The 27,757-nt window shown below is 38.1% G+C and overlaps 1 long non-coding RNA gene across 1 annotated transcript; it reads right to left on the reverse strand.

Annotated features, from left to right (window-relative positions):
* Positions 1-6,291: 6,291 nt before the first annotated feature.
* On the reverse strand, positions 6,292-12,133 carry LOC134484310 (uncharacterized). The gene is made up of 3 exons (XR_010061713.1): positions 11,919-12,133; positions 8,785-8,886; positions 6,292-6,432 (listed from the first exon to the last, which is right to left on the reverse strand). It is a non-coding gene; the product is annotated as an uncharacterized LOC134484310 (long non-coding RNA).

Here is a 27,757-nt window from a genome sequence, read left to right on the forward strand (position 1 = left end):
AAATATTTGGACACTTGGCTCCATGTTTGGCACACTTTGGAAAGTATTAGATATGAAAATATGTGAGAATAAATCACTTCTATGCTTTGATTTTTGTGATTACAGAGAAAGGCTTTGACTCTGATGTAACTGAGTGTCTACAAGTGTTAAAAAATCAATATCTCTCATCTGCAAGAATCCTTCTAATGGCTTACTGCTCTGTCTTCCAGATGAGTGTCAATTGTGTCAACTGCTCTTTGTGGCAGGAAAAGGGCTTGTCTGTAAAATGTTTTGCAATTGCCAATAACTTTTAGGTTCCTGGAGAATGCTTCCTCCTGTTTTACCTCATTCTGCTTTCATAGCCTTTGCTATCTATACTACTCCATCTCTACACACCCCCATGTACTTCTTCTGGCGTACTTATGTAACCTGGAAATTGATTACACTGGCTCTGTCATACCCAAGATATGGAGAGCCGTGTAAGTGAGATCTGAGGAATCTCTCAGGAGGGATGTGTCACACAGAAGTTGTTCTTCACACTTTTTGGTATAACTGAGTGCTGCCTATTGGCAACCATGGCCTTTGGCCACTGTATGGCCGTGCTTCACTATGCATCCCAAATGTGTCATGAGTATGTGCCCCTTTGGCAATTGTTTCATGGGGAATAGGTTGCCTTGCAGGGTTGGGAAAATACTAATTGAGACCCTAATCTAACCACCCACAAGGAGTTGATAAATTCTTGGTCATCTTCCATACCACAGTGGTATCGATGCTGAACTCTATCATTTATAGCTTAATGAACCAAGAGGTCAAGGCACCACTGAGAAGAACTCTGGGTCTGAAGAAAGTTCTGATAATAAATAGGTAATTAAGGATCCCAAAGTGCTCTTTCCAAAAGGGGCAACATCTGTGAAAGAAAGAAAACAAAACCACTGTGCTCTTTCTTGATGTCTTGAAACAAACTTCAAGAAACATAACATTGTTTTAGAGTGTTGTCTTTATTCACCATCATGCTTAATTTCAAACAATTGTAAAGTATGCTTGCTATTAAATTACTTTAGTAGATTAGTCTATTACTTAAACATTTTCATCTGGGCCGTGTTTAAACCACATGCTGATGTCTCAGGGACCTTGAAATTTCTCTGTATCTATTTTTACCTACTTGGTAATCTTCCAGAAATTGTTTGTAAATGATATCAGCTCGTTATGTTACAATTCCATATTCCTCAGTATATGTAAATTTATTGCATTGGACTGGAACTGCTGAGTAGTTTTCAGGACATTGAATTGTTAGACTCTGCTCTTTGTACCATTTTGTCAGTCCACACTTCAGCTCTGGGCACCCAGAGCCTACAATTTTGGAACAGGAGTAGTCTTTCCTCCACCTTTTGATTTCTATAGGGCGGTGGAAAAGAATTTCAGCCAGGTGATTCTCAACATTATTTCAAGTAAACACACACACACACACACACACACACACAAACACACACACACACACATACACTTAAACAAGCAAGCATGCACACATTATACAGGAATTGAAGTGGGTTTACAAGTGACAGAATGCAAATATAAAAGTTAGCTAGTGTTAGATAATTAGATTCAGGTTGCTATTTAACAAGAAAATAAAATAATATAAAATTATAATATTGAGTCTTATGAATATAATTAAAGAAAAATAAAATTCCATTTAAGTGTGCTGAAAATATGGAAGTCTTAAAAAATAACCATGACACTAAAACTACAGTATTGTTTTAGGCATGAGTCACCCAAACAGAAAGACAATAATTATATTCTCCTCTGACTCATTGTTCTGAGTCTACTTACATGCAGTAAGTACAACTCAGGTCAAAACGTTGGTAAAAAAAAGACGAGATGTTGAAAGCAATGCATAAAGTATTGAAGAGACACACAGTCTTTCCATAGGCATTGAGTAATTCTCTTTTAACTTCTATTACTTTAAAAGGAAATACAAAAGAAAAATATATTAAAATATTTTAACTATGAGAGGAAAATATTTTAAAATAATTTCATTGCTCCATAATTGGGTGTTGTTAAGATGACAGGCATCCTCCTAATGTTTAACTGTGTTAAGCAAAGCAAGAAACACTTTTTGGTATCTGTGTCAAGTACGTATAATCTCAACCTAAAAGAGAAAAACCACTAGGCAAATCCAAATTTAGAGATATTCTAGCAAACTTATTATTTATCTTCAAAGGTGTGGCCACAGAAGATAAAAAAAAGTAATGAATTATCACAGAATAGAATGACATAAGATATGTAATAACTAAATGTCAACTGGATTTCTGGATTGGATAATTTCATAGAAAGTGTACAGTTCTAGAAACATTATTGCTATGATTTGGTAAACCTACAAAGTTACTTTTAACATTTTTTTTCAATTTTCTAATTCTTTGAGAATTAGTCATTAGATTGATTAAAGTATATAAAATTTAGTAATTAGGTTTCGATGTAAAACCACACTGTTTCCTGTCAATTAAATCCGATTTTCCTGTATAGTTTGAATTCTGCTTTATTTTTGTATTTATTTATTTATTTAATTTATTTATGTCTCAAATTCTGTCCTCCTTCCTGTTTTCCCCCACAGAGTACCTTACCCAAAACACCATGCCTTTCTGATTTCTTCTTTCAAAAAGTCAAAACAACAGTAGTTATAAGGCATGTTCAGTCCCCGAATACCTGTTCATTTGGCCATCCATTTGAAAATCTACAACAGTGATAATGCAGATATCAGGAAAAAGCATCATAAATGATATTCAAAAATTAAATATTCCCAAGTTATCAGCTATCGGCTTGACAAAACTGGAAGAATCCAAGAACAAAAATATCCTTGTAATGTACATAGAGAAAATTGATCAGACAAAAAGGAAAACAGATAGCAACCTTCCTGGATTCAACACAAGAGGGCATAAGTTCCTGTAGTATATTCTGTATGAGTTTATAGAGTTTATGGGCTAATACCTGGAAATGAACTCCTACGAAAGCCAACAACAAACTAACTAGAAGCTGCAATATTTATAAAAGCCAAACAAATATGTGGAAGTATTATTTTCAGCCCTATATGAGAATATAAATGTTTATTAATTTGTGTATTAATAAAATATTAATTTAATGACTGCAAATTTTTATTGCAAATTTTTAAATAAATAGATTTTAAGCTACTCATGTGATCATTAACTTTAGTGACTTTTAATGCATTACTGATCAATAAAGTGTTTTTTTGACTGTGATTATCACTATGAATATTCAACAAAATCAAATTATGTGAACCAGGAACTGCTCTTCTGTTTTCTATTTTTTGTTGTACAAATGTAAGAGGTTTACCTGCTATTTCCCGTGTGCAACACATCCATGCGTAATGTCCAGGAGGTTGAAGAGGTTGTGAGATTCTGTGATGCTGAAATTACAGCCACTTGTGAACTCTCACTCGGGAGCTAGGGTTCGGTCCTGGATTCTCTGGAAGAACAGATAGTACTATTAATCACCGAATCGTTTCTTAATTTTCAGCAAACACCATTTCTTTGTTAATATAGTGCCTAAGGTGTCCTGTCTTCTGTATAGGCAACTGTTTTCTCAAATGTGATAATTTAATGTTAAACACACATCCACTTGCTTCTTACCTTCATATATATATATATATATATATATATATATATATATATATATGTATATATATATGTGTGTATATGTATATATATATATATGTGTATATATGTATATATATGTATATATATATATATATATATTCACACAAACACACATACACACAGAATCACACACACAGTCACACACAGAGACACATGCACTACTGCTCTTACATTCAAGTTTACTTACATACTTACCTACTTTCTTACACACACACACACACACACACCTGCTTCTTATCTTCAAGTAGATTTAGTTATTTTCACATTAATTTGTTTATTTATTCACTTTACATGTTGCACACTGCCCCACCCCCAATTCACCCCTCTCACAATTCTTTCCCCAGCACTTTCTCCTCTGAGCAGGAGGGGAACCCTCGGGTATCTCCTCACCTTGCATATCTAGTCTCTGTAATCACATCATCTGACTCTGAGGCCAGACACAGCAACCTAGATGGATAGGGGTGGGGAGGTAGAGGTAATATCCAGAAAGAGGCAGAGAGCTGGGGTAAGAGATGCCCATGAATCAATGGGGGTTTCCTTAGCTGAGACTCAACGCCTCAGTGATATGGACCTGAAGCAGTCATCTCCTGTAGCCAGAGAGCAAACAAAATGGAGTGATAGAGACACCAACTTTTGACCCAAAATTTATTCTGACCACAAGAAATGAAAGGGCCGTGCATAGAGCACAGAGTGAGGAATGATCATCCAATGGTTAGTGCAGATTAAGGCCCACCCCATGGATGAGCACCAATCCGTGACACTATTAAAGACACTCTGTTATGCTTGGAGAAAGGAGACTATCATGGCTTCCCTCTGAGAGACTCCACTAAGCTGCTGACTCAGACAGAAGCAGACATCCACTAGCAAAACCACAGGTGGAGCTCGGGGACTCTGATGGAAGAAGAGAATGAAAAGAATTATGGACTCTAAGGGCATGGCACTCCATAGGCTTTGTCTTCATGTGGGTACCAAACAACTAGAATTGGGCTTTCCCAAAACATGTTGTCTGTAAAATGGGATATATGTGCCTTTAAAATTCATTTATTTATTTACTCACTTTACATCCCAATATCGGTGCTCCATCTTCCAGGTACGCCAACACTTATTGTCGGGAAAACCCGTGAAAAGATAAAGCTACACATTTCCTACCTATGTTCTGGGGGCTCAATGTCAGACCATGTTCACTCTCTGGTTGGTGGTTCAGTCTTTGGCAATCCCCAAGAGTCCCGGTGAGTTGACTCTATTGGTCTTTCTGTTGAGTCGCTCATATCAACTGGGCATCAATTCTTCACCTGTTTTTTATTTTTTTAAAGACTCCCCAAGCTCCAGCAAATGTTTGGTGGTGAATCTTTACACTTCTTTCTCTCAGCTGTTGGGTGGAGTCACTCAGAGGACAGTTATGCTAGGAATCTGTCTGTAAGCATGATAGAGTATCTTTAATGTGTCAGGGATCAGTGCTTGCCCACGGGGTAGGTCTCAATCTGTGCTAATCATTGGTTGAATGTTCCTTCCATGTCTGCTGTATCTATCTTTGTCTCTGAAGATGTTGTAGGCTGTGTTCATGTTGGATTGAAGGTTCTGTGGGTGTTTTTTTTCCTTGTCACACCACTGGGAGTCATGCCTGTCTACAGAAGTGGCATATTAAGGATCTGTATCCCCAGTGCTAGAGTCACATCAATAGAACCCTGGGGATTTGCCTTTCCCAGGTCTCTGGCACTTCCTAGAGATATCCACCCAACACTTGTGTTTTCCATTCCCTTTTCCATGGATTCACTATACCTAATTCCTCCAAACCCACTATACCTAATTCCTGCAAAACCACTATACCTATTTCCACCTACCCATTACTTTCTCTACTTCCCGTCCCATTCAGTTTCCTTCCTCCCTGCATCCACCACAATATCTATTCTGCTAAATGCATTTTAACACAATATTTAGGAAAAAACACTGAGTAAGTATAGAAAGTATCCCATAAGTATTTGCGGTGGATGTTTAGGCAAGTTATGCACATATTAAATTTTATAGAGGTCAAAATTACTACATATATTGTTAGAAGAGACATTGTCTTCATTACATTTACCATGAAGGAAAAGCATTTATATATTCTATTAAGTTATACAAGGGAAACTGTTAAAAGAGTTATACACATCACACAACTTTATTACTTTTAATGCTCTCTTTATTGCAAATATTTACACAATGAAAAGTACAAAGGCTGAAACTCATGGGAGTGTACTTTGTTTCAAAGTTAAAGTTTATATATACAGGTTAATGACAACAGTAATCTCAGACTCAGAGGCGATAAATACATCAGGGAGTTCTCTATTACTTTACCTGTCTTCTTTCCTTTATTCCTGATGAAGACTCATGTCATTTGCAGCCCCTATTGTGAGAGATGGATCATAAAATGCCTGAGAGTCTACAACCCAGAATCCATCTATAGGAAAGAAAAAAAGACAACATCTCCAAATGATACACGCAATCAAAACTTTCTTGTAGATCTTAATACTTGAAACAAAATGCAAAGAGAAAACCCATTTCCGAGGATATTACAATATACAGGAAATGATAGCTGTAGGAAGCATTCTCAGGGGATTTTAAACATTTGTACCTAAGAATGAAACTGCCTCCATGAAGTTGAAGATTTATTTCTTTGGAAAGAAAGTCAGTTTGCCTCTTAAAAGTTGTGCCATCTGTCCATCACTAGAGCAATGGCCATGCTTTATGAATGTGAACAAATAAACACATACCAGTTTTCACTTCTTCAAACAATTTCAAGAAGAACCTGAGAGAGAATGTATAATTTTTTAGAGATACAATACAGGAATTTAAAGTAGCCAGCAAAAATATGTTGTTAAAATTTTCTGCCTTCTATTAATAATTTTGACTATTCTTGCTATGAATAAAAAGATGGCTATGTAACGTCTACCAATCCCCAAAGCCTGAAACATTGTGAAAACTGTCTTACTCCTCCATAATTTGGTGTCACTCTCATGTAGAGGACCAAGGAACTTTCTGTACTTTAATATATTTGATCCTGGGAGCATGCAAATAAATCTTTCAGTTCCAAGAACAAAGACATGGCCATCCAATGTGACCCATTTGAAACAAAATCTTTCTTCCTAACGTCAATGAACTTTAGCACACTGGTAACAATGCAGAGAGCAATATGATGGAATAATCCTGTAATAGTAATAATAATAATAATAATAATAATAATAATAATAATAATAATAATAATGGAATAATCCCCTCAAGGGATCACGGAATAAGGATAGTAAATGTTGAGATGTGTTTTTCAAGTGATATTGTATCCAAGAAAGCAAGTTTCAATAGGACAGACTCCTCACACATGAAAAATACTCAACCTGTCATGGCTTCACAGAGAGAGTTGAGAACCAGAGTGGTCTTTTAGGACAAGAGAAACATTCGCCAACCTCCTTAATATAAAAGCAATCCAGACAGTCTGTGTGAGGATGGTTAGCTTATGCATGACGGACACACACACACACACACACACACACACACACACACACAAACACACACACACATGTAACACACACAGATACACAGAGAAACACAGAAAAAGACATAGACAGACAAACTGACATACACACAGACACAGACAGACACAGACAAACACACAGACACAGACACACACACACATACACAAACACACAGACACATACTCATATACACACATAGAGAGACACAAAAACACATACAGACACACACAGAGACACACACACACATACACACACATATACACAAATACAGACACACAGACGATAACCAGTATACAGATACACACACACACACACACAAACACACATACAAACAAACACACACACAGACATACACTCATCTCTTGTCTCCTTCCTAGAGTGTCCAGGTGCACAACAGGTGTGAAAGGATGGAGTGGACCCAGGAAACATTCAGCCAGCAGAAGATTGGTCTGCGTGAAAGTGAATTATGGTTTCTTCCAAGGATTTCAGTGTCACAGCTCTGTTAGAAGATATTCAGGAACACACTATCATTGTTTGTATAATTTCTCAGTGTGAACAATGGCTAAACAAACCTTAGAGTGCAGGAAGGGTTTTCCTGTGCATTTACATCAGTTGCAGGTTTAAGGTACCAGGAAGCCCTCATTTGCTATATCTTTATAATCTCTTTCCCAGCATCAGTCTGTTGTTCAGGGATCTCCATTTTACCTCCTCAGAAATTGACTCCACTGAATGTGCCCCATCCCCGACCCTGAAGTCCTACTTGCTCGAATTCAAAGGATTGCAGGTTCGTACTCTGCATTCTCTGTCAGATTAAATCCTCAGGAACATGGCTATCTAGACACCATGAATTAATCAGTGTTTTCATCGAGTTTCCACATTAACTCGTATGTTCCCTATTTCTGGCTGTTTCTCTCTGCACCGCGCTATCCCTCCATCTTCCCCGCTGACCCTCCGCTTCTGTCCTCAGTCGCCCTCACTCACTCACAGAATTTGTTCAACTTTTCCTTTCAGATAGGTCTATGCTTTTCCCCTCACGGGCCTTCTCCTTTCCTTTGTTCTCTCTGCATTTGTGGATTGTAGATATAATATGATTAATCGCACAGCTGATACTATGCATAGGTAAAGGCCTTACATGTTTGTGTCTCTAGGTCTCAGTTCCCTCTTGGGCTGATTTTTTTTTCTAGTTTCATCTATTTTCTCTTAAGCTTCATGATATCATGCCTCGACCACTATGATGTCATTCACCCACCCCTATGATATCATGCCCCAAACCTATGATGTCATGCCCCACCCCCATGATGCCATGCCCCCGTCCCCATGATGTCATGCCTTTGCCCCTTGCTAAAGTGTTTGTACATATTCACCAGGTAACATTCTTAATGCTGCCCTGTCAACCACACTCCTCCAGGCTCCCACCATTTATAGTACCTCCTCCTATCCTCTCCCATTCTAAACTGAATGAGCAGAAGACCACTCTGGGTACATCCCCTCCTTGGGCACATCAAGTCTGTGCAAGACTAGATTCATTGTCTCCCAGCAGGTCCTGAAAACGCAGCCCGGGTAGGAGAACAGGATCCACAGACAGGCAACGGGTTTAGTGAACCCACGTGGTGACCATTGTACTTCTCTACCTCTCTCAGTCCTTCCTTCAGTTCTTCAGTGAGACTCACTGAGCTCCATCTGATATTTGACCGTGCGCGTCTGCTTCAGTGTCAGTCGTCCCTTGGTGGAGCCTCGCAGAGGAAAATAAACATAAAATGCAAACATAAGAAAGGACCATTAATAATGTCAGTGTTTGTGGTTTGCTCATAGGATAAGTCTCACATCCGGCCACTTATCCTTTGGCCATTCCCTCATTTCCTCTTCCATCTCTGTCCTTGTGTTTCCTATAGAGGGGGCAATTTCTGGGTCAAAATTTTGGGGCTGGGTTTGGGTCCTTATCCTTCCACCTTGGGTCCTCTGTGGCTACAGAAAGTGACCATTTCAGTATCTGTATCCCCACTGTTACGAGTCTCAGCTAAAGTCACCCTCATGGACACCAGTGTAGCCTCACCCATCCCAGATTGCTGGTAAATCATAGATATAGCACCCACCCTGGACTATCACTGATTTCAGTTTATTCTCTTGGCCCTCTTTCCCTCTTGCTCGTCTCTCCCAAGAAATGATTCTAAAATCACATTTCCCTTCCCATCCCCTTAGGCACCCAATCCTTTCCTTCCATCTGCCTCCTCTAATTAGTTTATTCCTTCTTCTGAGTGAAATTCAAGCATTTTTCTTTGCCCTTTCTCCTTGTTTATCCTCTTTGGTTCCGTAAATCTTAGTGTCGGAGGAAGAATGAAGAGGATGAAGAGATACAAAATGGGGAGGAAGCTGGCCTTCTATCTTGGTATAAAGAACAGGGAAGAAATACATGGTCCTTTGGAAAACTCAGTTAGTCCTTGGTAGGGGTTGAGTGGTATCGCTGAAGAGATAGCCTTGATCTGAGCATTCTACATAAGGGACTAAGGAACTGTGAGGCTCTCAGAAGCAAATGAACTTCCCTGTTCGTATGGTTCCTGGAAATTAGAGAGTTTATATCCTTCATTCCTTTATTCCAAAACCCAAGTGTTGTGAAGGGCACGGTTGTTTTCCTGAGAGGTCATGACCTTTACTCTTCTTTTCTTTTTTTCTTTTCTTTTTTTCTTTTTTTTTCTTTTTTTTTTAACTTGACTATTTCTTATATACATTTCGATTGTTATTCCCTTTTCCGGTTTCCGGCAAACATCCCCCTAACCCCTCTCCCTCCCCTTCTTTTTGGGTGTTCCCCTGCCCATCCTTCCTCCATTGCAGCCCTCTCCCCAAAAATCTAGTTCACTGGGGGATCAATCTAAGCAGGACCCGGGGCTTCCTCTCTTTTTTTCATGAAGAAAAGGTCCTAAGGAAGAAGGGAAAAACAAGTATTGTGTCCCTAACTCACGGTAAACTCCTCCATGCTTTGGATACCTATAGTTTGGGTCTGACACTGATATTTGAGAGAGAGAAGTGATTCTAGTGGAGACTTCAATAACTCAGTCGTTCCACTACTATTACTCTGACTACCACTTCAGATTTCTGAGATGTTTCTATATATACATTTTGAATATTATTTCCCTTCCCAGTTTCCTGCACATAAGATTGCTAACTTTTCCATTTCCTTCTACTCTAACCAACCTTTCTGCCTCATGATATTGCCTTTAACTGGGAGACAAACTAAGAATGACAAGAGCTTCTCTTTCCAATGTTGCCGAAAAAAGCCATCCTCTGCAACATATGCATTTGTATCCATAAGTCAGTCCATGTACTTTCTATGTACATTGGTCTAGTATTAAAAAGATCTGGTTCACTGGCATCGTTGTTCTTATGGGGTTGAAAGCACCTTCAGCTCTTCTAATCCTTTTTCAAAATTTACCAACAAGAGGTCCGTTTTCAGATCACTGGTTTGCTACTAGCATTCACTTCTGTATTTGACATGCTGTATCTGTGTCTCTCAGTAAATATCTGTACCCAGTTCCTTGCAGAATGTATTTCCTACCTTCATCAATCTTATCTAGGTTTTTTGTCTGATGTATACATATGTACTTTGGTGCCTCTTAAACCTATGAAGTTAATTGGAAAGTTAACATGGATTCTGAACAACTATGTCAAAAATATAGAATTCAAAAATGACAATTTCAAAGAGACTCCCCCTGTTTTTATGAACCTACTGAAGTAAACTTTATTTTTTCTCCTTTTTTCGGAGCTGGGGACTGAACCCAGGGCCTTGTATTGCTAGGCAAGCGCTCTAACACTGAGCTAAATCCCCAACCCTGAAGTAGACGTATAACTGGTCCTCAAGCCATCCTTTTCCCTGCACATCATATGGTATCTTACGTTTGGCCTGAAGAAAGAATCATGTAAATCATCCTAAACCCTCATGTCTGGCCATGGGAACATTGGAAGCTAGATAGGGTAGTACAGATATCAAATGGGACAAGAAACAGAATTCAATAGTCCATGTTGTCCTTTGCTTTCCTGATGTCTGGTAATTTTTCGATAAAATAAGAATTTGGGAGATTAGCATTTAAGGTAAGTACACAGAATGTACACTATTATAGTTACTCTATAGCTGGGCCCCATTTGTGACCATATCATTGCAGAAAATGGTATTGGAAACAGAATTTTTGTGTGTATTGAGAAATATTTACAAAGTCCCCTAACAAGGAATTTACAATAAGAAATTGAAATACAGGATATTTAAGTTCTTTTTTTTCCAGAGCTGGTAAGAGCACCAGTGGAAGGGGAAGCCCTGGGTCCTGCTAAGATTGAACCCCCAGTGAACTAGATAGTTGGGGGGATGGTGGCAATGGGGTGAGGATGGGAAGGGGAGCACCCATTAAGAAGGGTAGGGGGGAGGGGGATGTTACCCGGAAACCGGGAAAGGGACTAACACTGGAAATGTATACAAGAAATACTCAAGTTAATAAAAAAAAAAGAAATTGAAATACAATATTCATTCAATTTTACGTCTGTAGGGAAAATACTGGTCATTGGGAAACAGAAAAAACCTAGAAAATTCAACTGTATATCACAAGAATGAACCTAGGAATAAAAATATTATCTAGGAGAATCTCCTACTCTCCATGTTCCTAAATCTTTTTCAACCATGTCAAGCGCCACAGCATGTAACCATTAGTGAATCAGCGAGAACCACTAGTGAATTAGAGAGAAGGAATATATAATGGTTTCCACTGTGTCACAGGAGACATACCTTTAAAGTGCAAACTTGAATCTTGTCAATGTAAGGAAAGTTGTTCATCAGGTAGTCCATGAGAGTTTTCAGTGACATCATCATTAGGCATCATGACCTTCACTCTTTTTGTCAAGTATAAAAGGTCCTAAGGAAGAAGTGAAAAAGAAGTATCTAGCTCTGAGTAAACTCCTCCATGCTTTGGATACCTATAATGCAGTTTGTGTCTGACACTGATATCTGGGAAAGGGAAGTACTTGTAGTTGAGACTTCATCATCTCAGTTTTTCCACTTGTATTATTCTGAATAACACTTCAGATTTCTGCATGAATATGTCTTACTTGTAACTCTCTTTCTTTTATATCATTCTTTTTTTATTTTTTACCAAAATTTGATTTTTTAACTGAATGTTTCTATACTTACTTTTAAAATATTATTTCTTTTCCCAGTTTTCTGCCCATAAGGTTACTACGCATTCCATTTCCTTCTTTCAAATCAGCCTTTCTGCCGCAATGCATTCCCTTGAACTGGGAGACAAAGTAGGGAGTACAAGGGCTTCTCTTTCCAATGTTGCCCAAAATGGCCATCTTCTGCCACATATGTATTTTAAGGCATAGGTTAGTCCATGTACTTTCTTTTTATATTGGTCTATTATGAGAAAGCGCTGGTTCACTGGCATTGTTGTTCTTCTAGTGTTGAAAGCACCTTCAGCTTTTCGAATCTTTTCAAAATGTACCAACAAGAGGTCCGTTTTCAGATCTCTGGTTTGGTCCCAGCATTCACTTCTGTATTTGACATGCTGTATCTGTGTCTCTCAGTAAATATTTATATCTGGCTCCTGGCAGAATGCACTTCTTACCTTCATCATTCCTATCTAGTTTGGTTGTCTGATGAGTACAAATATAGATTTGGTGCGTCTTACACCTCTTTCGTCCAGTGGAATGTTCACATGGATTTTGCCCAACTATGTCAAGAATGTAGAACTAAAAAATGCCAATGCAAATAGACTCCGCCCTGTTTTTATGAACCTATTGAAGTAGTCGTATAACTGGTCCTCAAGCCATTCTTCTTCCTGCCCATCATCTGGTATCTTACTTTTGGTTTTAATAAAGAATCATGGTAAAACATCCTAAACCCTCAAGTCTGACCATGGGAACACTGGAAGACAGATCGCGTAGTAATGATATCAAATGGGACTAGATAACCAAATCCAATAACACATGATGTCCTTTGCTTTCCTGATGTCTGGTAATTTTTTGTTAAAATAAGGATTTGGGAGTTTATCATTTGAAGGATGTACACAGTATTTAAACTGTTATGCTCACTCTATAGCTGGGCACCCTTTGTGACCAAAATCATTGCAGAAAATGGAATTGGAAAACAGAATTATCGAGTACACATTGAGGAATATTTACAATATCCCCTGTCAAGGAATTAACCATAAGGAATTGAAATACAATATTCATTCAATTAAAGGTCTGTAGGGAAAATACTGGCCTTTGGCAGACAGAGAAAACAGAGAAAATTGAACTGTATATCACAGGAATGAAACTGGGAATAAAATATTATCTAGAATTATCTCCTACACTCCATGTTCCTAAATCTTTTCTACCCATGCCAAGTCCCTGTCTAATTTTCTCCATTGAAAGCATGTAACCACTAGTGAAGCAGAGAGAAGTCTCTAGCTTTAGAGAGATGGGTTATGTATAGGTTTTTATTGTGTAACAGGAGACATACCAGGAAAGTGCAAACTCGAATCTGGTCAATGTAAGGAAAGGTGTTCAGCAGGTAGGCTATTGCAATTCTCACTGATATCATCATTAGGCCTTCCCTGAAAAAGCTCTTTTATCCTGCAGAGGCCTAGCTTCTTTTGTGATGTCACGAGTGTTGTCCTGACTGCAATTGAATTGATGATATTCCTTCAGTACCTCTAGGGTTTACTAATTCGCTCCAAATTCAGAGTAAAGAGCCATTTGCAAGGGAGAACAAAGAGGAAGATGATATCAGAGATGGGGAGGAGGAAGCTGCCCTTCTGTCTTTGTATAAAAAATGTAAGAAATATGTGGTCTATAGGGAAGCTCGGTGAGTCCTGCGCAGGTGTTTAGTGGATTCGCTGAAGAGATATCCTTGACCTGAGCCTTCCACATATGGGTATTAGTAGTTGGGAGCCTCTCAGAAGCATCTGGACTTCCCTGCTTGTTATGGTTCCTGGACATCAGAGAGTTTATACCATTAATTTCTTACAAAATTCAAGAGTTAGGAAGGGAATAGTTGTTTACCTGAGTGCTCATGACACTTATTCTTTTTGTCACAGATGAAAAAGTTTCTAAGGAAGAGGGAAATGCAGGTATTGTGTCCTCAGCTCACAGTAAATTACTCCATGATGTGGATTCATTTAGTGCAGTTTGTGTCTGACCCTGTTATGTGGGAGAGAGAAGTGATCCTATTCGCCACTTCATTGTCCCCGTCTTTTCACTAGTATTTCTCTGCCTACCATTCCCTGTCAATGACTTTTTAGATTTCTGAGTCAATAGGTGTTATTAGTTGATTGTACTCTTTTCTTTAATTTCTTTCATTTTTTATTTTTTACCATATTTTATTCCTTATTATTAATTGGATATTTCTATATTTATATTGAAATGTTATTTCGTTTCCCAGTTTACTGCCCATAAGATCCCTAACCATGCTCCTGCTCTTGTTCTATTATGCCCCAAACTGCCCCTTTACGTTCCAATGAACTGTGAGTCTAACCCAGGGAGAACAAATGGGTTGTCCTTCCATTGATGCTTAAGGAGGACTTAACCAGCCATAGTTGTGTCTGTGTACCTACATTGAGTATTGGTTTAGTACCAGAGAGCACTGATTCATTTGCATTGTTGTTCATATGAGGTTAAAGCCCCTTCACCTCTTGTAACACTTCCCCAAAATCTACCAACAAGAGGTCCATTTTAAGTTCACTGTTTTGCCACTAGCACTCATTTATGAATTTTTTCTAAGGAAAGATCTATATCTGGTTACTGACAGAATGCACTTCTTAGCTTCATCAATATTATCAAGTTTTTGTGGCATTCATATATATATATATATATATATATATATATATATATATATATATATATATATATATATATACAGTTCGATGGCTCCTGCAGTGAGGAAGTAAGGACGAATTTTAACATGGATTCTGCTCAACTAGGTCAAGAATGTAGAAGCTGGGTAGGAGATTTGGCTCAGTGGAAGAGCGCTTGTCTAGTAAGCCCAAGGACCTGTGTTCGGTCCCCAGCTCTGAAAGAAAAAAAAAAAGAATGTAGAAAACACAAATGAAAATGGCAAATAGAGTCCCTCCTTTTCTTATGAAACTACTGAAGTACAGTGTTCCCTGGACTTCAGTCATTCTTCTCCCTGCCCATCCTCCTGAATCTTCTGTTTGGCCTGAAGAATGAATCATGGAAAAGCATCCAAAACCCTCAAATCTGTCACTGGGACACTGGAAGGTTGATACTGTAGTACTGATATCAAAAAGGTCTAGAGAAACAAATTTGTTACTCCATGTGGTCCTTTGATTTACTGATGTCTGAAAAATTTTTGAAATAAATAAGGATTTGGGAGTTTACTATTTGAAGTAGGTACACAATATTTACACTGTTTTACTCACTCTGTACCTATGCTCCTTTTTTTGCCAAAATCATTGCAAAAAATTGAATTGGAAAACAATTTTTGAGTACACATTCAGGAATATATATTTCCCCTCTCAAGGAATGTAGAAAAAATATTAATACAATATTTCATCAATTGAAGGTCTGTAGGGAAAATACTTGCCTTAGAAAACAGAGAAAACCTGGGAAATTGAAGTGTATGTCACAGGAATGGACCTGGGAATAAAATTATTATTCAAAGAATCTCCTCTTCTCCATGTTCCTAGACCTTTTCTCCCATTCAAAGTCCCTGACTAACTTTCTCCATTCAGACAACGTAACCACTAATGAAGCAAAGAGAAGTATCTAGCTTTAGAGAGATGTAGTATGTAAAGTTTTCCACTGTGCCTCAGGAGTAACTCCTTGAAAAGCCACTTTCGAATCTATTCAATGTAAGGAAAGCTGTTTAGCAGGTAGTCCATGCAGCTCTCAGTGACATCACCATTAGGCCATGCCTGAAAAATCTCTTCTATCCTGGAGATCCCTATCTTCTTCTGTGATGTCACAAGTGTTGTTGTGTCTGCAACTGCCGCTCAGATATTCCTTCAGTACCTCTAGGGTTTACTAATTGGTCTCTAATTCAGAGTCTATAGCCATTTGGGATTGAGAAGAAAGAGGGTAAAAAGAACAGTGATGGGGAGAAAGAAGTTGGCCTTCTGTATTTGTCTAAAAAAGGAAGAAACACTTGGTCCATTGGAAAGCTCAGTGTTTCCTGGTTAGGGGTTGAGTGGGTTTGCTGAAGAGATATCCTCTATCTCAGCCTTCAACATATAGGACTTAAGAACTGAGAGTCTCCCAGAAAAATCTGGACTTCCCTGCTCCTTGAAATCAGAGAGTTTATATCATTAATTTCTTTATTCCAAAAGCCAGGTATTGGAAAGGGCCCAGTTGTTTCCTGAGAGCTCATGGCTTTTATAACTTTTCCGAGAAGAGAAAGATCCTAAGGAAGGAGGGAAAGACAAGTATTGTGTCCTCAGCTCAGAGTACACTCCTCCTTGCTTTGGATTCCTATAGTGCAGTATGTGTTAGACAGTGATATCTGGGAGAGAGAAGTGCTTCTATTTGAGACTTGATCATCTCAGTCTTTCCACTAGTATTATTCTGACTACCATTCCCTGAAAGTTACCCTTTAGATTTCTGAGTCAATAGATGTGATTTGCTTGCAGTTAACTTTTCTATTTCTCTCTCTTTTTTATTTTTTAGCAATATTTATTACTTTTTCTAATTGTATATTTTTATATTTACATTTCAAATATTATTTCCCAGGTTCCTGTCCATGAGATTCCTAAGCAGTGCCACTAACCTACTTCTATAACCCCCGTTACTGCACGTTGACATTCCCTTGAACTTGTAGTCAAACCTAAGGAGCAGGAAGGGCTTCTCCTTCCATTGAGGCCCAACAAGGCCATTCTCTGCTACCTATGCAGTTGGAGGCATAGGTCTGTCCGTACACAGTCTTTGAATATTGGTTTAGTACCAGAAAGCTCTGCTTAGTTGAATTGTTGTTCTTATGGGGTTGAAAGTCCATTCAGTTCTTGTAATCTTTTCTAAACATCTACAAACATGAGGTCCATTTTCAGTTCTCTGGTTTTCCAATAGCACTCACTTCTGTATTTGATGTGCTCTAGCTGTGTCTCTCAGTAAAAATCTATGTCCAGTTGCTGGCAGCATTCTCTTCTTAGCTTCAAAAATCCATCTAGTTTTGGTGCCAGATATATATATATACTTTTGGTGGCTTCTACTACTAAGAATTTTGATGGAAGATATACTTAGATTCTGTGTAACTAGGTCAAGAATATAGGATTCACAAATGACAATGCCAAATAGACTCCCTCCTGTTCTTATAACCTATGGAAGTTGAGGTTTCACTGGACCTCAAGCCAATCTTCTTGCTGACCATCACCCAGAAATTGATGTTTGGCCTGAAAAAAGAATCGTGTTAATACAACCAAAACCCTCAAGTCTTGCCCTGGGCCCACAGGCAGGTCGATATTAGAGAATTGATCTAAAAGAACTACAAAACCGCATTCTATAGTCCATGTTGTCCTTTGCTTAACTGATGTCTGGTAATTTATGGACAAAATAAGTATTTGGAAGTTCAACATTTGAAAAAGGTACACAATATTTACACTGTTATATTCACTCTATAACTCGGCCCAATTTGTAGCCAAAAAATTTTATTGCAAAAAATTGAATTGGAAAAATGAAAATTTTGAGTACACATGCAGGAACATATGTAATGTCCCCTATCAATGAATGTAAAATCAAAACATGTAGCACAATTTTCACTCAATTAAAGGTCTGTAGGGAAAATACTGGAACCTGGGAAACAGAGAACACCTTGGGAATTGAACTTTATGTCACGGGATTGGACCTGGGAATAAAATTAATCTCCAGAAGAATCTCCTTCTCTCTGAGTTCCTAGATCTTTCTAAGCCCTTGACTAGCTTTCTCCATTCAGATCATGTAACCACTAGTGAAGCAGAGAGAAGTCTGTAACTTTAAAGAGATGTAGCAAAAAAAGTTTCTACTGTGTCACAGGAGACACGCCCGGAAAGGACACCCTTGAATCTGGTCAATATAAGGAAAGCTGTTCAGAAGGTAGCCATGTCAGTTCTAAGTGACATCATCATTAGGCCATGCCTGAAAAATCTCTTGTATCCTGGAGAGCCCTAGTTTCTTCTGTGATGTCACAAGTGTCGTCTTGACAGCAAATGCCTCACAGATATTCCTTCCTTATATCTAGGGTTTGTTAATTGGCCTATAATTCAGAGTAAACAGCCATTTTGGAGGGAGAACAAATAGGATGAAGAGATCAGAGATGTGGAAAAGGAAGCTGGGCTTCTGTCTTGGTATAAAAGGAAAGAAGAAATATGTGGTTCTTGGGAAAACACCCTGGGAAGATGGCTTTAGTTCTTTTGTTCTCTAGGTGCACCAAGCTCTTGGAGAAATTGCTGAACATCCTAAAGACCTTTGGGCCAATGGTTAAGTTTCTAGATACCCCTTTTTAGATTTCGATGGTCCTGGGGATTGCATGACTGATGGTAAATGTTTCCCAGGAAGAGTTTGAGAGTCAGACTGATTTTTAGATGTTTTAGAAGACATGGAATTTTTCTGATATAAAATAATTTTCTGCATATCCATTAATAAAAAGGACACTAACTGGCAAGCCCCAACACAAGAAGGCAAGTAAAATCATAGATAAAGCAAGAAATTAATCTTTACAACAAAAGAAACAGAAGCACACAAGCATAAACTAACCTCCAATTATGAAAATAAGAGAAAGTGACCATCACTAATCCTTAATATCTCTCAACTTCAATGGACTCAATTCCCCACTAAGAAGACCCATGCTCTCTCTTCCACATGGAGGTAGTCTCTACAAGGTCCCTCTACACACTCCCAGCATTTTACTGAGTCCTGATAGTCTCATACCTCTCAGGTCTCTGGAATATTCTAGAGCCACCAACTACCTCCAACATTTTAGCTCCTGAGATTGCCTGTTTCCATTAATTCTGCTGAAACTCAGGGTTTCAGTCTTACTCCCCACCAATAACTGACCATGTTCCCCTCTTTCCCTTACTGTCTCCTTTCTCACCCAGGTCCCTCACTCTTCCCTCCTGAGGTTCATTTCTTCTCCCTCTCTAGTGGGATTGAGACTCTTCACTTTGGCTGTTCAACTTGTTAAACTTTTATTATTTCTTTTATAAATATTAGATATTTTTGTTTACATTTCAAATATTATTCACTTTCCCAGTTTTCCGGTCATAAGAGTCCTATCACTTTCTCCACCAGTTCTTCTATAAAGGTGTTCCCCCTCACCAACCACTCCCTTTCCCAGCACACCCTGACATTCCCCTACACTGGGGTACTAGCTTTGGTAGGTTAATAGCTTCTCCCCCCATTGATGTCCAACAAGGCTACATATGCAGCTGCAGACATAGTTCTGTCTATGTACAGTCTTTGAATATTGTTTTAGTACCAAAAAGCTATGGGTCATTGGTATTGTTGTTTTTATGGGATTGAAAGCCCATTCACTTCTGGTAATCCTTTCTCCAAATTTACTAACAAGAGATTCGTTTACATTCCACTGGTCTGCCAATAACCTTCATTTCTATAATCGGCATGCTCTACCTGTGTCTCTCAGGAAAGATCTATATCTGTTTCCTGGCAGCATGCACTTCTTAGCATCATCAATCTTATGTAGTTTGTGGCAGATCTCTCTATCTATCTATCTATCTATCTATCTATCTATCTATCTATCTCTATCATATATATATACATATACACACTTATACATATATACATACACACACAAACATATATATATATGTGTATATATATATATATATATATATATATATGTATATATATATATATATGTATTTATGTATATATTTGGTGGCTCCTACAGCTATGTGGTTAGTTGGAATTTTAGGATAGATTCTGTGCAACTAGTTCAAAAATGTAGAATTAGCAAAGGCCAATGCCAATCAGACTCCCTCCTGTTATTTTTGAAACTATTGTAGTTGAGATATCTCTGGACATCAAGACATTCTTCTTCCTGCCCATCCTGCTGAGTCTTGTGTTTGGCCTGAATAAAGAATCATGGTAAAACCTCCAAAACCCTTAAGTTTGGCCCTGGGAACAGGAAGGTAGATATTATAGAACTGACATCTAATGGGACTAGACATCCACATTCTATAATCTATGATGTCCTTTTGCTTTAATGCTGTCTCCTAATTTTTGGATAAAATAAGGATTTTGGACTTCATCATTTCAAGTAGGTATACAATATTTACACTGTTATATTCACTCTATATATTGGCATGCTTTGTTGCTTATTAATTGCAAAAATGGAATTGCAAAACAGAATTTTTGTGTACACAATCTGGAATATATATATATATAAAGTCTCCTTTAAAGAAAGTACAATACGAAAATGAAATACAATACTCAATAAATTAAAGGTCTGGAGGGAAAATACTGGCCTTTGGGAAACAAAGAAAACCTAGGAAATTGAAGTGTATGTCACAGGAATGGACCTTGGAATAGAATTATTATCCAGAATAATCTCCTCCACTCCATGTTCCTAGACCTTTTCTACCCATGCCAAATGCCTGATTAACTTTCTCCATTCAGAGCATGAAACCATTAATGAAGGAAAAAAACTCACTAGGTTTGGAGATGGAATACATAAAGGTTTCCCCTGTGTTACAGGAGAGATACCTGGAAAAGGCACTCTCAAATCTGGTCAATGTAAGGAAATCTGTTCAGAAGGTAGGCCATGGCAGTTCTCAGAGACATCATCATTAGGCCCTGCCTGAAAAATATCTTGCAACCTGGAGATCCCTATCTTCTTCTGTGTTGTCACAAGTGTTGTCGTGACTGCAATTGCCTCTCATATATTCCTTCAGTACCTCTAGTACTTACTAATTGGCCTCTAATTCAGAGTAAACAGCCATTTGGGAGGGAGAATAAAAAGGATGAAAAGATCAGATATGGGGAGAACGAAGGAAGCTGGCCATCTGTCTTGGTACAAAAAAGGAAGGAATACATGGTCCTCGGTATAGCTCAGTGAGTACTTGGTAGTGATTTAGTGGGAATGCTAAAGAGATAGCCTTTATCTGAGCCTCCCACCTATGGGAATCAGGATATGGGATCCTCTCAGAAGAATCTGGACTTCCCTGTTTTTATGGTTCCTGGAAATCAGAGTTTATATCATTAATTTCTTTATTCCAAAAGTCAAGTGTTGGGAAGGGCACAGTTGTTTTCCTGAGAGCTCATGACCTTTACTCTTTTTGATAAGAAGAAACATGTCCTAAGGTAAAAGGGAGAGACAGGTATTGTGTCCCTAGCTCAGAGTAAATTCCTCCATGTTTTGGATATCTATAGTGCAGTCTGGGAAGCAGCAGTGCTATTAGTTGAGATTTCATCATCTCATTCTTTCCACTAATATTTCCACTGATTACCACTTTACTTCTCTGAGTCACTAGGTATGATTAGCTGTCAGTTTTCTCTTCGTTTATTCCTTTCTTTTTTTATGTTTTAGCTTTATTTGTATTGATTTTTTTAACTTGATGTTTCTATATTTACATTTAATGTTATTTCGTTTCCCATTTAACTGCCAATAAGATTCCTACCCATATCCTTCCCCTTCTACTTTAACCCCTCTGACTGTGCATTCACATTCCCTTGAACTGGGAGACAAACCTAGAGTGGGCCAATAGCTTCTGCCTCCATTTGTGATGAACAAGGTCATCCTCTGCCACATGCAGTTTGAACCATAGCTCTGTCCATCTACATTCATTGAATATTGGTCTAGTACCAGAAAGCTCTGGGTCATTGACATTGTTGTTCTTATGGGATTGAAAGCTCCTTCACCTCTTGAATTCCTTTCTCAAAATCTGCCAACAAGAGGTCTGTTTAAGTTCACTGATTTGCCACTAGCATTAATTTCTGTAGTTGACATGATCTACCTGTGTCACTCAGGAAATATCTATATCAGGTTGCTGGCAGAAGGCACTTTTTAGCTACATCAATATTATCTAGTTTTGGTGGCTGATGTATATATATACTTTTGTGGCTCCTACAGCTATGTGGTTAGGTGGAATTGTGACATGGATTCTGAGCAAGTAGGTCAAGAATGTAGAGTTCAGAAATGACAGTGCCAAATAGACTCCCTCAAGTTATTATGAACCTATTGAAGTTGAGGTTTCACTGGTCCTCAAGCCATCCTTCTTTCTGCCCATCCTCCGTTATCTTATGTTTGGCTTTCAGTGAGAATCATTTTAAAACATCCAACCCTCAAGTCTAGCAATGGGAGCACAGGAAAGTAGATAGTATAGTACTGATATCAAATAGGACTAGAGAACTGAATTCTATAGTCATTATGTCATTTGCTTTGCTGAAAATAAAACTGGAAACAGAATTTTTGAGTACACATACAGGAATATTAATAAAATCTCTTATCATGGAATGGACAATGAGAAAGTGAAATACAATATTCATTCAATTAAGGTCTGTAGGCAAAATGCTGGCCTTTGGAAATAGAGGAAACCTGGGATATTGAACTCTATGTCACAGGAATGAACCTGGGAATAAAATATTACCTATAAGAATCTCCTTCACTCTATGTTGCTAAATCTTTTCTAGCCATGCTAAACCCCTAACTAACTTTGTCCATTGAGAGCATGTAAACCCTAATGAAACAAAGAGAAGTCTCTACCTTTAGAGAGATTTAGTATTTAAAGGTTTCCACTCTTAAACAGGAGACTCTTCTGAAAGTGTCACCCTCAAACCTGGTCAATGTAAGGAAATCTGTACAGCAGGTAGTCTACGGCAGTTCTCAGTGACATCATCATTAGGCCCTCCTTGAAAAATCTCTTGTATTCTGGAAGCCCGAGCTTCTTCTGTGATGTCACAAGTGTTGTCCTGACTGCAACTTCCTCTTAGATATCCCTTCAGTACATCTAGGGTTTATTAATTGTCCTTTAATGCATTGTATACAGCAATTTGGGAGGGAGAAACAGAGGATGAAGTGATCAGACATGGGGAATATGAAGCTGGCCTTCTGTCTTGGTATAAAAATGGAAGAAATACGTGGTCAGTGGGAAAGGTCCTTGAGTCTTGGGTAGAGGTCGAGTAGGTTCACTGAAGATATAGCCTTGATCTGAGATTTCCACATATGGAATCAGGAGCTCGGAGTCTCTCAGAAGCATCTGAGATGCTTCTCAGAAGATCTGAAAAATAACTTGTTATTTTTCTTGGAAGTCAGATACTTTATATAATTCATTTCTTTATCCCAAAAGCCAGGTGTTGGGAAGGGCACTATAATTTTTCCTGAGAGCTCATAGCTTTTACCATTTTACCTTGAAGGAAAACGTCCTAAGGAAGAAAGATAAGTCAAGTATTGTGTCCTCAGCACAGAGAAAACACCTCCATGCATTGAATTCTAATAATGTAGTTTGTGTCTGTCACTAATATCTGGGAGGAACAAGTGATTCTAGATGAGACTTCATCATATCAGTCTTTCCACTAGTATTACTCTGAATACCATTACCTGACAGTAACCCCTTAAAATTCTGAGTCAATAGTTGTGATTAACCGGAAGATTTCTTTTCTTTTATTTCTTTCATAATTTTTTTTTATTTTTAACAAATTTTATTGCTTTTTTAATGGATATTTCTAAATTTACATTTAAAATATTAATTCCTTTCCCAGTTTCCTGACTATAATATCTCTTACCAGTCCCCTTAACCTTTTCATTATAACCCCTCTTTCTGCCACTGGACATTCACTTGAACTGGGAGTCAAACCTAGACAGGACCAAGGGTCCTATTTCCATTGTTACCCAACAAGGCCATCCTCTACAACATATGCAGTTGGAGACATAGGTCTGTTCATGTACATTCTTTGAATATTGGTCTACTACTAGAAAGCTCTGTTTCATTGGCATTGTTGTTCTTACAGGGTTAAAAGCACTTTCAACTCTTCTAATCCTTTCACAACATCTACCAAAATAAGTCTGTTTCCAGTTCACTGGTTTGACACTATTGTTCATGTTGTGGTTTGCCCTGAAGTTATCTGTGTTTGATGCTAATTCCACTGCCCCAAGGTCAGTTGCATAGTCCTGTACTCAGAACTAAGGTTACTTCAGCAGAACCACGACTCCATTGAATTTGTAAAGTATATGTGAGTGTCAGGAACAAGATAGAAGGAGGGTTATCATGGGAGGAGAAGGCAGAATGAGCGAGAGAGAAGTTTGAAGGGAGAGGAGGAGACTAGAGGAAAAAAAGAGTGAAAGGAAGATGACAGAGTGAGAAGCAATGTTAGGAGAATTTAAGATTGTGCTTTGTGTAATTACAGGTCATTATTAATGTTCCTAAGGAATGGATGGTACCTGGTTTGTATGTTTAAGTGGACAATTATATCGAATCAACTGGATCAAAGAGTATTGTGTTGTGTGTTTTTTTATGTGAAGGTTTGAGTATTGGAAAATGTGCGGTGGCATGAAACATTGCGCAGCCGAGGAGTGAGGTGTTTCTGCCAAGATATCTAGCAGAGAATCTGAGACACTTTGGTGCCAGAGTTAGCAGGGTAAAAGAAAATTTATTTTTTATTTTTATATTTTACAAGAACACATTCACTTCTGTATGTAATATGCTCTAGCTGTGTCTCTCAGGAAATATCAATATCTGGTTCCTGGCAGAATGCACTTCTTAGCTTCATCAAACTTACCTAATTTTTGTGATATATATACCCTTTGGGTGGATCCTACCGCTACGTGGATTTTCACATGGATTCTGCACAACTAAGTCAAGAGTGTAGAATCCACAAAGGACAATAACAAATAGACTCCCTCCTGTTCTTGTGAACATATTGATGTTGAGGTTTCCCTGGAGCTCAAGCCATACCTCTCCCTGTCTTCGTCTAGGATCTTATTATTCCTGAAGAATGAATCATAGTATAAGATCCACAACATTCAAGTCTGGCCACGGGAACACCGTATGGTAGATAAAGCAGAACTGATATCAAATAGTCAGAGAACTGTATTCAATAGTTCATGTTGTCCTCTGCTTTACTGATGTCTGGTAATTTTGGGATTAAATAGGGATTTACGTGTTTATCATTTCAAGTAGGTACATAATATTTGGACTGTTATATTCATTCTATAGCTGGACAACATTTGTTGCCAAAATCATTGCAGAAAATGGAATTGGAAAAAAGAAAATTTGAGTACACATTCAGGAATATTTATAAAGTCCCATACCAAGGAATGTACAATAAGAAAGTAAAATACAGTATTCATTCAGTTGAAGGTCTGTTGGGAAAAACTTGCCATTGGAAAACAGAGAAAACCTACAAAATTGAACTGTATTTCATGAAAAGTACCTGGGAATAAAATTATTATTCAGAAGAATCTCCTCTACTCCATGTTACAATTTCTTTTCTATCCATTCCAAGCCCTTGAATAACATATTCTTTAGAGAGATGGAGTACATAAAGGTTTCCACTGAATCACGGGAGACATACCAGGAAAGGGCACCCTCAAATCTAGTCAATGTAAGGAAAGCTGATTAGCCAGTAGGGCATGGCAGTTCTCAGTGACATCATGATGAGGATCTGCCTGAAAAATCTCTTGCAAGCTGGAGAGCTTTATCTTCTTCTGTGATGTCACAAGTTTTGTCATGATTGCATCTGCCTCCCAGGTATTCTTTCAGAACCTCTAAGGTTTAGTAATTGTCATTTAATTCAGAGTAAACAGCTATTAGGGAGTGAAAACAAAGAGGATGAAGAGATCAGAAATGGGGAGAAGGAAGATGCCTTTCTGTCTTTGTCTAAAAAAAGGAAGAAAGATGTGTGCTTGGGAAAGCTCAGTGACTCCTTGGTAAGGGTTGAGTGGTATCGCTGAACAGAAAACATTGATCTTAGCCTTCCACATATGGGATTCAAGAGCTGGGGTCCTCTCAGAAGCATCTGGATATCTCTGTTCTTATGGTTCCTGGAAGGCATAGTGTTTATATTATTCATTTCTTTATTCCAAAGGGAAAGTGTTGGGAATGGCACAGTTTTTCCGTGAGAGCTCATGGCCTTCATTCTTTTTGTCCAAATGAAAAAGGTCCCACAGAAGAATGAAAAGGCAAGTATTGTGTCCTCAGGTCAGAGTAAACTCCTCCATGCTTTGGATTCCAAAAGTGCAGTATCTATCTGACTCTGATATTTGGGAGAGAGAAGTGCTTCTAGTTGAGACTTCATCATCTCTGTCTTTCCAATAGTATTACTCTGAATAACACTTTAGATTTCTGAGTCAATAGGCATGATTAGTTGACAGTATTCTTATCATTTATATCATTCTTTTATTTACTTTTTGGGAAATTTTAGTGGTTTCTTAAACTGGATATTTCGATATTTACATGTAAAATAATATTTTCTTTCTCATTTTCCTTCACATAACATCCCTACATATTCACTATCCCTTCTTTAACCACACTTTCTGTCCCTTGAAAATCCCATGAACTAGAAGATAATCCTAGGTTGGATCAAGGGCTTCTCCTTCCATTGGTGCCCATTAATGCCATTCTCTGCCACATATTCATTTAGGGCAATTGGTCTGTCCATGTAAAGTCTTTGAATATTGTTCTAGTACGAGGAAGCACTGGTTCATTGGCAAAGACCCACAATTAGCCTGTGAAATAATGTGTTAAAGAAGAAATCTGTGTCTCTCCAGGGACAAACTGTTGCTTTCAAACAAACCGTAAAGTGTCCATTCTAGGAATGATACATAGATATATACACATTATAACAGGATGGATAACGAGTTTCTTCAGGTCTATGAATGAGGTATTCAGCAGTTGACCTGACTCAGCAATAAAGGTAATTTTTGCCAACACTTGAGTCCTGAACTCCTTCACTAGGAGCCCCATGATTGAAGGAAAGACCAAACTTCAGACTTTTCTCAGATTTTATTTAGTTCAGGTTTCATGGTCTTGGTCCTCAGAAGGAAAGACATCTTGTTTTCCAATTCTTGTTTATCCTATAATCCTTCTCTCTGATGCACTCATGCAAATAAATTACTGTGCATTTCATTGATAGGTTATTATTGCTATTTTAATTCTCTTGCCAAGAACTATAGAAAATAAGAATGACTGTATCAAAGCATCATACGAAAATCAGACTAAGGCAATGTGGCCATTGGAAATTTGTAACTGAGCTGAAAATCTTACTAGAGACAAACTGCTGTAGAAGGTCTTCTATAGATACCTGGTGTAGTAGTTGTTGTTCCACAACAGATACTAAAGGATGAATATCTCTCTACAGAGGAATCAGACTAGTCACAATGATCACAGACTATGGACCACATAATTTAACAATGGCTGACTATTTGTAAAGTCCTAGAATGTTTCATTAGTTTATTAGTCCAATAGGCTAGATGTCTCATCTGGTCATTGGTATATGGATAAATCTTCAGTATGTAGGTTCTAATGTCTGTGAGGGTTTGGTAGCAATGTGACTGCAAGCAGGAAAGGTAAAAGCTTCTTTCTTCCATGTTATCTATGGGGATTCAAATAGAATTCATGGTTAAGAATACATAGGGATTGCCATTTTCAAACAGACCAGTATATTCAACTAAATATTCTTTTCTGGGAAGATGCACCCTGTCAG

Source organism: Rattus norvegicus, chromosome Y (genome assembly GCF_036323735.1).
Source record: "Rattus norvegicus strain BN/NHsdMcwi chromosome Y, GRCr8, whole genome shotgun sequence".
Lineage (NCBI taxonomy): Eukaryota > Metazoa > Chordata > Mammalia > Rodentia > Muridae > Rattus > Rattus norvegicus.